Here is a 13,164-nt window from a genome sequence, read left to right on the forward strand (position 1 = left end):
GGAATGTAATGCACTGGCTGCTGAAGTAGAGTAGGGAGAGAACTGAGTGTTTGGAGAGCACTGAGGATTGCGGAGGCAGACAGGGAGGCAGTGGCAACGTGGTCAGGAACAATGGATGGCCTGATCACTACCCAAGCTTCATCCCAGGAGCCATCTGGAGATGGTGCCACCCTCCCTGGACCCTCAGCTCTTCTGCTGGAATAGATGACCTCGCTGGCTCCATGACCCTGGCAGAAGCATCCAGTCAGCTGAGCCTGAGTTGTGTAACCTTTCCTGGCTACCAGGGAGTGTGGAGGGAGAGGGCTTGGCCTCCTCCAGCTGCACAGTGGGTGGCAAACCTGGCTTCCACCAGACAGATAAGAAGATCGCTCTCCTGGCTGAGTATCCCTAAATATCAAATGTCCAGCACAATAGCCAAGAGATTGTGGTTATTTAGTCATGCAGTTGAAATGACTAGGAAAAGAATTGCGTATATATACATGTATATGTTGTTGAATATTATATGTATATATAATATTATATATACTATATATTATAATTACATATAGCAAATATAACATCATATATACTACTTGATTTTATTCATTTTGAAAGAAATGTCTCTCTTTTAGTGGCGTCAGAGGCTTCTAACCTAAAACTTCAAGATGGCAATTTCCACCAGGAAACATTTTGGAACCTGTGGCAAAGGACATACAGTTTGGGAATGACCACGTTATGTCAGAGCTTGAAGTAAGTATTGAACTCAGTCTTTTGGGGTTAACAGGTCATTTCCCCCAGAGGTTATTGGGCTATCCTGCCCAATGTTGGTATCGCCAGATAATAAGAACATGGACTATTAGTTTTGGCTCCACATTTATTTTCATTTTTATTTATATTCTTTTTTTTTAAAAAAGATCTTATTTATTTATTTGAGAGAGAGAAAGAGAGCACATGAGCAAGCAAGAGGAGGGGCAAAGGGAGAGGGAGAGAGAGAATTCTAAGCAGACTTCATGCTAAGCATGAAGCCTTCCTTATGTGGGGATGGATTTCACAACACTGAGATCATGACCTCAGCCAAAATCAAGAGTTGGATGCTTAACCAACTGAGCCACCCAGGTGCTCCTTGTCTAATCACCTTATTTCAAGTTATTGTGCCAAGCATTGTTGACAGAAATGAAGGCTACTTGGTTCTGCACACAGGAAGGTTACAGTTGGGTACAGCAGACAACGCATAATTAGAACGTTATAATGCATTATACTTCTTAACAGTATGCTGGTGGGTGTGAAGTCCCAGAATAGACTACTCAGAGTATCTTTCTAGAGAGCTGATTTCATTCCATGTTAAATAATTTAAAATCCGATAATGTTATATTAAGACACTTGGAAAAAACACTCAGCTATACTGTGGAGTTGAATGTAAAATATGAAGTGGATGTTGGCAAAAATGGTGAAATAAAGACCTCTGACATTTCTTTCTATAAAAGTAATGGGAAATACAGCAAAAATGATCAGAATCAGCTTTTTTAAAAAAATTTTTTTTATTTTTTATTTTTTTAAAAGATTTTGTTTATTTATTTGACAGAGAACACAAGTAGCAGAGAGGCAGGCAGAGAGAGAGAGAGAGAGAGAGAGAGAGAGAAGCAGGCTCTGCACTGAGCAGAGAGCCCGATGCAGGGCTCGATCCCAGGGTCCTGGGATCATGACCTGGGCCGAAGGCAGAGGCTTTAACCCGCTGAGCCACCAAGGCACCCCAGAATCAGCTTTTTTAGAACTCTGGGAATTAACTACAAGCTTGCAGAAATTTGGGGAACGTCTGTTTAAGACAAATGCCTGAATCTTGGTAAGAATTGTAAACTTTGTGGCATTTTATTATGCCCTAATCCCACCCTCTGGATAGCCTTGAAAAGTAACAGCCCACATTTGCAGTGCAAATCAGCAGACTGGCAGCCATCTAACAGAGCAGAACTGACCTGGAACACTTCCAAAGCCCCATCACCAGAAAACTGTCATAATTTGACATGCTGATGGTTCCTTGGAAGACCTCATTTACTAGGCTGCCTGTATTTGACCTCTAAGCACACACAGTGTGAAAAGCCTTTTCCTAGGGAGCATTTTTAAAATACAATTACAGGCAGGGCATCTGGGTGGCTCAGTGGGTTAAGCACCAGACTCATTTGGCTTAGGTCATGATCTCATGGGTTGTGGGATTGACCCCTGCATCAGTGGGAAGTCTGCTTGGGATGCTTTCTTTCTATTTCCTCTTGCCCCTCCCCCCACTCACACCTGCTCTGTCTCAAATAAATAAATAAATCTTAAAAGAAAACAATTATAGGTAAATTGATTACAGTTGGGTCAAATAGTAGAGGTTTAAGAGGAAATTATGGGGAGTGCAATGTCCATGGGATACCGAAAAGCTCTAAAATATTCTTGGGAATCTAGAAGGCCATGCTTATGTGTAGGGCTGTGAGCACATTAAAAGCTGTATGCACACTCAAGAAAGACTTGAAAAGTCTTTAAGCTCTCACCTCTGGCTGGTCTTGAGACTCTGCAAGCAGGAAGTAAAAGCTTTAAGAACTGAGTTGTACAATTTCCTGGCTTAGTTGTAAACTGTCTGGTGGAGTATTGAAGGCATGCTGAATACATACAGAGCCCCTCAACAAAGTCTGGGGAACTTACTCGTTCCAAGTCTTTAAGGAACTTTCTCTCCAGACCACCAGACTTACTGAACAGAAACATCAGTGTCCATATATGACAAAGAATACCTTGTATGAAGGATTAATTTAAAAAAAAAAGGCATTAAAACAAAACAAAAAAACCAACTACAACAAACAGCAAAAACAACAAACTCTGGGGAGAGGGAGAATCTGCTTTTCAGAATTGCCATAGCATATTATTTGACATATTCAGTTTTCAACAAAAAATTGTGAGACACGGAAAGAAATAAGAAAGCACGACCTAGTCACAGGAAAAAGAAAAGTAATCCAGAGGTTGGACTTACTAGTCAAAGACTTTGAATTAGTTATTTTAAATATGTTCAAAGAATTAGAAAACATATTATACTAAAAGGAAACATATACTTAATTTCCACCACTTTATTGGTGTTATATACTCATTGTGCCATCAGCATTCTCTTATTTTCTTTTAATATGACACAGCCATGTATATGTATTATAAATTCTGCAGTTGAAAAGTGCAATAACTAAAATAAAAACTTCACCAGAAGTCCTCAACACATTTGAGCAGACAGAAGTAAAAGCCAATGAATTTGAAGAGAACTCAATTGAGGTTATTCAGTCTGAGAAACAGAAAGAAAAAAGAATGAAGAAACATTAACAGATTATCAGAGTCCTGTGGGCACCATCAAACATAACAGCATATGCATAATGGGAATCTCAGCAGGAGAGGAGAGAGAAAAGGGGGCAGAAAAAAGTACTTGAAGATATATTGGATGAATGATCCAAAATTTGGTGAAAAAATCATTTCATATTTTACATGAAATATATATAAATAATATAGTTCTAGGTTGATGAGTGCTCAACAAACCTCCAAGTGGTCAATAAACTTCAAGTATGGTGAATTCAAAGAGAGAGAGACCCACACCTATAAACATCATAATTAAACTGTCAAAAGACAAAGGCAAAAAAGAAAATCTTGAAAGCAGTGAGAGAGAAGTGATTCATCATGTACAGGTGATCCCCAATAAGATTCAAACTGATTTCTCATTAGAAATAATGAAGGCCAGGAAACTGTGTGATGATATATTTGAAGTTGTGAAAGAAAAAATAATGTCAAAAATTTCATATCCAGCAAAGCTGTCCTTTAAAGATGAAAAAATTTAGATATTTCCATATAAACAAACACTGAAAGAATTCATCACTAGGAGATCTGCCTTACAAGATAGGCTAATGGGGTTCCTTTAGGCTGAAATAAAAGAAAAACACCAGACAGCAACTTGAATCTGTATGAAGAAATAAAAATCCCTGATAAGGTAACTAATAGGTACATATGAAAAAGATTATAAATGTCTTTATTTAATCTGACCTAAAAGACAACTGCATAAAGCACTAATTAGAAATCTGTGTCAATGATCACAAAATGTATAAAGATATAATTTGTATGATAATAGAAATTATTGTCATATACAATACAAATATAAATTATATCTTTATACATTTTGTGATAATAAATGACAATAAAGCCACAAAGCAGAGGGAAGAGAATGGAGCTTTATAGAAACAAAGTTTTATATACTATTGAAACTAACTTGGTATTAATCCAAATTAGATTGATATAAATTAATATGCTAATTGTAATCCCCTGAGTAACCACTAAGAAAGAACTTGAAAAGTATATAGTAACAGAAACACTAAGAAAATAGAAATGATACATTAGGAAATACCTATTTAATACAAAAGAAGGTAGTATCAGAGGAATAGAAGAACAAAAACATGTAAAAAATATAGAAAGCAAAAAAAAAAAGGGCAGACATAATTCCAACCATATTAGTGATCACATTAAATGTAAATGAATTAAGCAATCCAATCGAAAAGCATAGATTTTCACACTGGATCAACAAAACAAAACAAAACACAAGATTCAACTATATGCTTTCTACAGGAGACATACTTTAGATCCAAAGATACAAATTGATTAGAAGTAAAAGAATGGATGGGGTGACTGTTCAAGCATCTGACTCTTGATATTGGCTCAGGTCATTACTTTAGGGTTGTGAGATCAAACCCTGTGTAGGGCTCTATGCTCAGGGTGAAGTCTGCTTGAGATTCTCTCTCTCTCACTCTCTGTTTGCCCTTCCTCTCATTCATGCTCTCTCTCTCTCTCAAATGTATAAATAAATCTTTAAAGAAAAGAGTAAAAGACCTAAAAATACAAATGTAGTGATCCAAAGGGGCACGTGCACCTGAATGTTTATAGCAGTAATGTCCACAATAGCCAAACTATGGAAAGAACCTAGATGTCCATCAACAGATGAATGGATAAGGAAGATGTGATATATATATATATATATATTGCAACCATCAAAAGAAATGAAATCTTGCCATTTGCGACGACGTGGATGGAACTAGAGGGTATTATGCTTAGCGAAATAAGTCAATCAGAGAAAGACAACAATCATATGATCTCCCTGATGTGAGGAAGTGGAGATGCAACATGGGGGGGAGGGGTTGGGGGATAGGAAAAGAATAAATGAAACAAAATGGGATCGGGAGGGAGACAAACCATAAGAGACTCTCAATCTCACAAAAGAACTGAGGGTTGCTGGGGGGAGGGGGGAGGGAGAGGGTGGTTGGGTTATAGACACTGGGGAAGGTATGTGCTATGGTGAGTGCTGTGAAGTGTGTAAACCTGGCGATTCACAGACCTGTACCCCTGGGGCTAATAATACATTATATGTTTATAAAAAAATTTTTAAAAATTATAAAAAAAAGAAAAAAGTAAAAGAATGGGAAAAAAAGATATGTGATGAAAACATCTGCAAAGATAAGAAAGATGAAGTGGTTAGTCACTGGACAAAATATACTTTAAAAATATTACTAGAGATAAGGAGGGTGATTTTATAATGATAAAGAGTCAAATCATCAGTAAGGTGTAACAATTGTAAACATATAAGCAGCTGACAGCAAAGCCACAAAATACATGAAGCAAGACATAATTGAAGGAAGGAATAGGCAATTCAACAGTAATAATTGGGAGACTTCATATGTCATGCTCAGTAATAGATAGGACAATGCCATAAATCAACAAATAAAAGACCTAAATATCATTATAAACCAAGTAGAACTAACAGACATCTAAAAACTTCCCACCCAACAACAGTAAAATATACAATTTTTTCAGCTGCACATGCAACATTCTGAAGAATAGATCATATGCTGGGCCATAAAACAAACTGAAATAAATTTTTAAAGATTGAAATAATACAAAATATATCCTCTCACCACAATGGTATGCAATTGCAAATCAATAACTGAAAGAAATTTGAGAAACTCACAAATATGTAGAAATTAACAATACACTTCTAAATACCCAATGGATCTAAGAAGAAATCACAAATGAAATTAGAAAATACTTTGAGATAAATGAAGATATAACATACCAAACTTATAAGATGCAGCTAAAACAGAACTTAGGGGGAAATTTATAGCTGTAAAGACTGATGTTAAAAAAACAAGACCTAAAACCAAATAACCTAATCTTCCACTTTAAGACAATAGAAAAAGAACAAACCAACCTAAAGCAAGCAAAGGAATGTGATTAACAAAGAACAGAGTGACTATAAATGATGCAGGGAACAGAAAAATAATAGAGAAAAATCAATACAACCAAAAGTTAGTCCTTTAGAAAGATCATCAAAATGGACAAATCTTCCTACTTTGGTCAAGAAAAAAGAGAAAAAATTCAAATAACTAAAATAATGAAAGAAATAGGAGATATTATTACTGACAGAAATAAAAAATATGTTAGAGGAATATTATGAACAATTGTATGTTAATAAATTAGATAACAGATGAAATGGATAAATTTTTGCAAAGATACAAACCACCAAAACTGACTCAAAAAGAAATAGATAATCTAAATAGACTTAGAACAAGAAAAGAGACTGAATTCATAATAAAACCCCAAACCATACACACAGAAAACCCAGGCCCATTAATGGTTTAATCCCACCAAATATTTAAAGAAGAATTAATATCAATTCTTTACAAACCCTTCCAAAAAATGGAATGGGAGGAAACAAAATCTTTGTAAAGTCAATATATATATATATATGTATATTTTTAGAGAGGGGAAGTGGGTCAGGGAGAGGACAGAGGGAGAGGGAGAGAGAGAATCATAAGGAGACTCCATGCCAATGTGGAGCCCCATGCAGGGCTTGATCTCCTAACCCTGAGATCATGACCTGAGCTGAAATCAAGAGTCAGATGCTTAACTGATTGAGCCACCCTGGTGCTCCAATAAAGTTAGCATTATTTGGATATTAAAATAAGACATGGACATCACAAAAAAAGAAAACTACAGATAATATTTCTTATGATTATAAATGCAAAATTCCTCAACAAAATATTAGCAAACCAAATTGAGCAACACATGAAAATATTTATACACTTAGACCAAGTGAGATTTGTCCCCAGAATGCAAGATTGGTTTAACATCCAAAAAATAATTAATGTAATACATCATATCAATACACTGAAAACAACAACCACATGTTTATTTATCAACTGTTAATAGATTAGACAGCAGGAAAACTATTTAATAAAATCCAACCCCCTTTCATGATAAGGCATTTAACAAACTAGGAGTAGAAGGGAACTTCCTCAACTTAGTAAAGGCAGTTACAAAACAAACAAACCTAAATCTACAGCTAACATCATACTTACTAGTGAAAGATTGGATACATTTTCCCTAGGATCAGGAACAAGACACGGATGTCTGCTTTCACTATTTCTTATTCAATATTGTAATGTAGATTCTAGCCAGGGAAATTAGGCAAGAAAAAGAAATAAATGGAATCCAGATTGGAAAGGAAGAAATAAAAGTTTCTCAGTTTATAGCTGACATATCTTATAAAAAGTAAATTCTAAGGAGTCCACAAAAAAATTGTTAGAACTGATGTATGAATTCATCAAGGCTGCAGGATACCGGCACAATATACAAAAACCAAAATCAAAACCAAACCAAGGGTATTTCCATACATTGGAGTGAAAAATACAAAAACAACATTAATAAAACAGTATTAAGAGGAATAAAATACTCTGGGATAAATTTAACAAAAAGAGTATAAGCCTTGCACATGGAAAACCACAAGAAATTACATAAAACTTAAATGGAAACACATTCCATATTCATGGATCAGAAGACAATACTCCTCAAATAGATTTACAAATTCAACACCGTCCTTCCCAGAGTTTGAGCTGGATTTTTCATGGAAATTAACAAGCTGATCCTAAAACTCATGTGGAAGCTCAAGGGGCCCAGAATAGCCAAAATAATCTTTAAAGGAAAAACAGTGTCAGACAACTCACATTTCCCAATTTCAAAATTTACTACAAAGCTGTATTAAGACAGTGTGGTATGGGCATAAGGAAAGACATATAGATCAATGGAATAGATGAAAGTCTGGAAATAAACTCTCACATTTACATTAGTTGATTACTAATTAGTTGATATAAACAAAACAAACAAAACAAAACAAACAAAAACAACTAATTAGTTGATACAAAAGGATCAAACTAATTCAATGAGCAAAAACCAGTCCTTTCCACAAATGTGCTAAGACAACTGGATATTCACATGCAAATGAAAGAAATTGGACCTCTACCTCATACCACATGTACAAGTTAACTCAAAGTGGAGTAAAGACCTAAAGTAAATGTGAAAGCTATAAAAATTTTAGGCAAAAGCATAACTTTTATAACTTTGGATTTGGAAATGGTTTCTTTCTTTTTTTTTTTTAAGATTTTATTTATTTATTTGGCAGACAGAGATCACAAGTAGGCAGAGAGGCAGGCAGAGAGAGACAAGGAAGCAGGCTCCCTGCAGAGCAGAGAGCCCGATGTAGGGCTCGATTTCAGGACCCTGGGATCACAAACTGAGCCAAAAGCAGAGGCTTTAACCCACTGCGCCACCCAGGTGCCCCTGGAAATGGTTTCTTAAATATGACATCAAAAGCACAGAAAACAAAATAAAAAGTAAATAAATTAAACTTCATCAAAATTAAACATTCCTGTGCTTCAAAGAGCACCATGGAGAAAGTAAAAGCTGGGGCCCCTGGCTGGCTCAGTTGGTAAGCATGTGACTCTTGATCTCAGGGTTGTGTGAGTTTGAGCCGCATGTTGAGTGTAGAGACAACTTAAAAAAAAAAAAAAAAAAAAGTAAAAGCCAACCCACAGAATGAGAAGAAATATTTGTAAGTCATATATTTAATAAGAAACTTGTATCTACAATATAAAAAGAACACTTACAACTCAATAATAAAATGACTAATAACCCAATTAAAAGTGGGCAAGTAATCTTGTAACCCATGTTGTAACCCAGACTACACTGATAAGGGGGGGTGAGTCCAGGATCTCAGGCAAAGTTACTGTGATGAAGATTCACTTGCTAATGTTGTATAGACTATGGGGGCAGTGTTCCTTCCAAGTTGTCAGGATGCATCAGCTCCATCTTTCAGGCTTTAAGAGGTATGCCAATAGGACACACATCCAACTCAGGCATGCTCAAGAAAGGCCTCCTGGAGCCTCTAAGCTTTAATCCCCAGCTGCAATGTGAGTCAAGTTCATTCTGCTAAGCTCATGAGCTAAGCAGGGTAGCACAGCTGAAGGACCAGCTCATCTTTCCCCCAGAACGTGCAGCCACAGGGATCCTGATCCCTTCCTGAACCATAGCATGCTGCTAAGAATAGTGAAAGTACAGTATATGTGTCTCTGAAGATCTTCCCATGGAGTCATGAATATTTACAAGCTTTCCTGGGATAAAGAGATCGTCAGCCTGCAGTACTGCTCTGAGTGGTCTCTCTCTTCAGAACACAATCTTAAATTCCTGTCCTCCAGGAATCATATCCTGATTTTACCACAGCGTTCTAATTAAATTTATGGAATGGTGAAACCTGAATTTGGCTGATGAATAAGAATAAGAATAAGCCAGGGCTGCTTGTAAACTAGGTCTGCTAGGCTATATAAGGGAGGACGCTGGCCCTAACATTTCTTAACCTAGTTATCCCTTTTTTGGGTAAAATAATATATGACATGAATATTAGTTATAACTCTCTGGTTGCAAGTGACAAAAACCTAACCCAAACTTGAGCAGTAGCTGGGCTGATGGATCTAGGGATGCAGTGCTACAATGACATCGTCTCCTTTGTGGCTTCTGCTCTCTTTTAGCATTGCCTTCATTCTCTTCTATGGCACACTGTCTTTCTTCTAGAGCATGGCCCTAGAAACTTCCAGGATTGCCTTCTCATGTATTTGCCACCTGAGAGGAGTGGTCAGTCCTTCTGACTCTAGGAGTCCTTCTGACTCCTAGTTCAGAAAATCCCTGGGAAGGGCTCGGATTAGCTCAGTCTGAGTCAGGTGCTCACCTGTGAGCTTATTAACTATGGCTGGGAGGTGGGTCAGACTACACTGATATGGAGAGGGAAAAATCCCCAAGGAAAGAAGTGCTGTTTTTAGAGGAATGGGAGCATGAGAGGCAGAAAGACAACAGACCTCTGTTACATGATGCTGACTGGATTCTTTGATGTTGAAGCTGGTCAGGTTGATAAACTCCTGGTATAGCAGGCCAAGAATGATATTTACTATTTTTTGTCTACACAGTACTCATTCACCTTTTCCATAACAACCACTGCAGTTTCCTCTGAGCAACTACTCTACTCCTATTTCCAGCCAATGTGTTGATATGGGACTCCAGCCCAGTGAGGAGTGCAATCCATAACCTGGACTGGTCAGTTAGCATAGAACAAGCCCTATGGCCAGCTACCCTGATGGTTCCTATGAGTGTCTTCGGGGCTGGAACTGTGTGTCACTCAGTGCTGGGTCTTCCACAGCAGTGGTTCCCAAACCTGGATGACCTCACAAACACTTAGGGACTCCTTCCCAGATGTAAAGAATCTATAAATGTGGGGTTTGTCCTTGGCATGCATCTATCTATCTATCTATCTATCTATCATCATCTTTTTTTTTTTTTCCTGGGCATCTGTATTTTTAATAAGCTTCCTAGTGAATAGGGATGTTTGGGTTTGGGTATCATTGCTCCACCATGTTTGTATACAATAGGTAGTTTATGATTGCTGGTATACTGGAAAAGCTTGGGGTCAGTTTTCCAGATGTGATCATACTACCTGTCTTTGAATTGCCTGTGGGAATAGAGCTGCCAGGACTCCCTTGATGTGTTTTGAGGTGGTCCTGCTACTTTCAGCTAATGATCTAGGTCCTCGTTTTTGGTGACATGCCACTTGCTGATGGAAACAAGGTCTTCCAATTCCAGGAGCTGGCAGAACCCCAGAGGTCTGGGACACTTGAGGAGACAGCCAAGCTTGAAATGGGCTTGCCGGGTTAGTTCCAATCAGGCCAGGATGACTCAGTTTGAATGTCAGGACCTTCTAAAATTAATCTGCAGCCACATCTAAAATCAGCACCTCACACAAAATCACCAGCTCCCTCCTTGCCCATGGAGGATTTGGGAACCTGGGGGAGCTGGGACTGGACCATCTCCATTTTTCAGCCCCTCAGACATTTGTCTGAATTTAAACTTGCTAACAGACAGTTTTCCTTCTGCTTTTTCTCTTCTTTTCTTTTAAAATTCTTTCCCTTCCAATTGCAAGCAAAGGCTATTTTTATGTCCAGGAGTTTCATTTCTCAAAAGGAGGATGACAGGCGGTAGATATTTTAGTACCATGTCCTTAGTTCTTATTAATGGAATTAAGGTACAAATTTAATCCAAAATATTCAGAGCTTTTTTTAAAGTTATTTTTTCAATTAAAATAGTTGTATACCATCATTGTAAAAAATCAGATAATACAGAAAGTTCTAAAGAAGAAAGTAATAATTATTGGAAATTTGTCATCCAGAGATAAATAATTGCTGTCATGTTGGTGCAAGTCTTCCTAATGTTTTTTTAACTAGTCCTCAAATTATGCACACTTAAAAAAAATAAAAAGGTATAAGTTGCATAAATGGTAAGCCCAAGAAAGTCTTTGGACTCTTTATCCAAGACAGTCTCCTAGAGGGAAGAAATCAGATATTGAGAATCTCTACATCAATGTTACTTTAAAACTGTCTTTAATTTTCATAGTCTGTTGGTTAAATTATAAATAAGAACTTTCTGGAAGGCAATTTGGTGTTATGTATTGAAAAAAACAATCCTGCATACCACTTGAGGCAGCAAATGAATTGTAGGAATTTATACTAGAGCACAGCTTCCCAAACTTTCTGGTTTTTGGTGCCTTCAGGGTCTCAGAAATTTTTTCACAACATCTCCTAGGCCAAGGAAGCACGTAATAGTTCCATTTATTAAGTAATTATGTCCAAACAACTTAAGTATTTATGTCCTAACAACTTAGAGGTCAACACTATTTCAGATTCTCTTGCACAGGTTCAGCAAAACAGGAGTAATTATTATATTTATCTCATAAAATTAAATGAGTTTGACAGCATCCTGGCATTTGATTAGCACTCCATAAATATTAGCAATTGGTATTAGTGGCTAGTCATTTAGAACCATGTTTCCAACATGTAGTTCACAGGAGGAATGAGAGAGGGCGCCCGTGGGTATCTTCTGAGCTCAGGGCTGTCTCAGGAGCCTCCGCCCCCCACCTTTGCCCCCAGGTGGGCAGACTCCTTACATTCCCTTGGCTCCTCCTTACCTCCTCATCTCCCTCTTTACATTCTCTCCCACCATCCTGCTTTTCCCACCAAAGAGGAACAGGAAGTGAAACTAATGAAAGACAAAAAGGAAAAGGATCTTTTCTTGTAGGGTAAGGATGCCTCCTGATTGAGTGGGCTCCCAACCACCCTGATCTTGGATATGGGCTCTTTGAGGGCAGCCTACAGGACTTCCTGTGTGTTCTGTGTAGAATTCTCTGGAGAGTATGCTTAAGGCTTGAACTAACTCTTGTAAGATATTGGTCCTGGCATGCCTTGCTCATTCTGTAGTGGAGGGGTCTGATTGCCTACTTCCTTGCAATGCCCAGACTCCCTGAAGTCCACCAGTCCAGCTGCTCCTTAGTGTTGAGACAGGCCAGGGGATTGTAGCAGAGGAAAGCTAGTGACAGCAGATTCTCCTTAGCTTTGATCTGGCTCAATTTCTAACATCCCTTGGGCATAAGGATCAAGCTAATTCCTTTGGGAGAATGCTTGAAGTGGACAAATCTAATCATCACCATCACACAACAGCTGTTAATTTAACACCTACAATGAACCAAGAGCGATACCTTTTATGTACCTTATCCCATTTAATAATGATAAATACCATGTACAATATATGTCATTTATCTCATTTTGCAGGTGAGGAAACTGACAACCAAAGAGGTTAAAATTTGTCCCAAGTTCACACAGAGGGCAAAGCTAGTATCAGTCACAGTTTGTTTGTCTTGGAGATTAGTATTATGAAATCTGAGAATACTATTTGCAAGATTGATGTATAATCACAAAAAATTGGAAATTGGCC

Source organism: Mustela lutreola, chromosome 3 (assembly GCF_030435805.1).
Source record: "Mustela lutreola isolate mMusLut2 chromosome 3, mMusLut2.pri, whole genome shotgun sequence".
In the NCBI taxonomy this organism is placed as follows: domain Eukaryota; kingdom Metazoa; phylum Chordata; class Mammalia; order Carnivora; family Mustelidae; genus Mustela; species Mustela lutreola.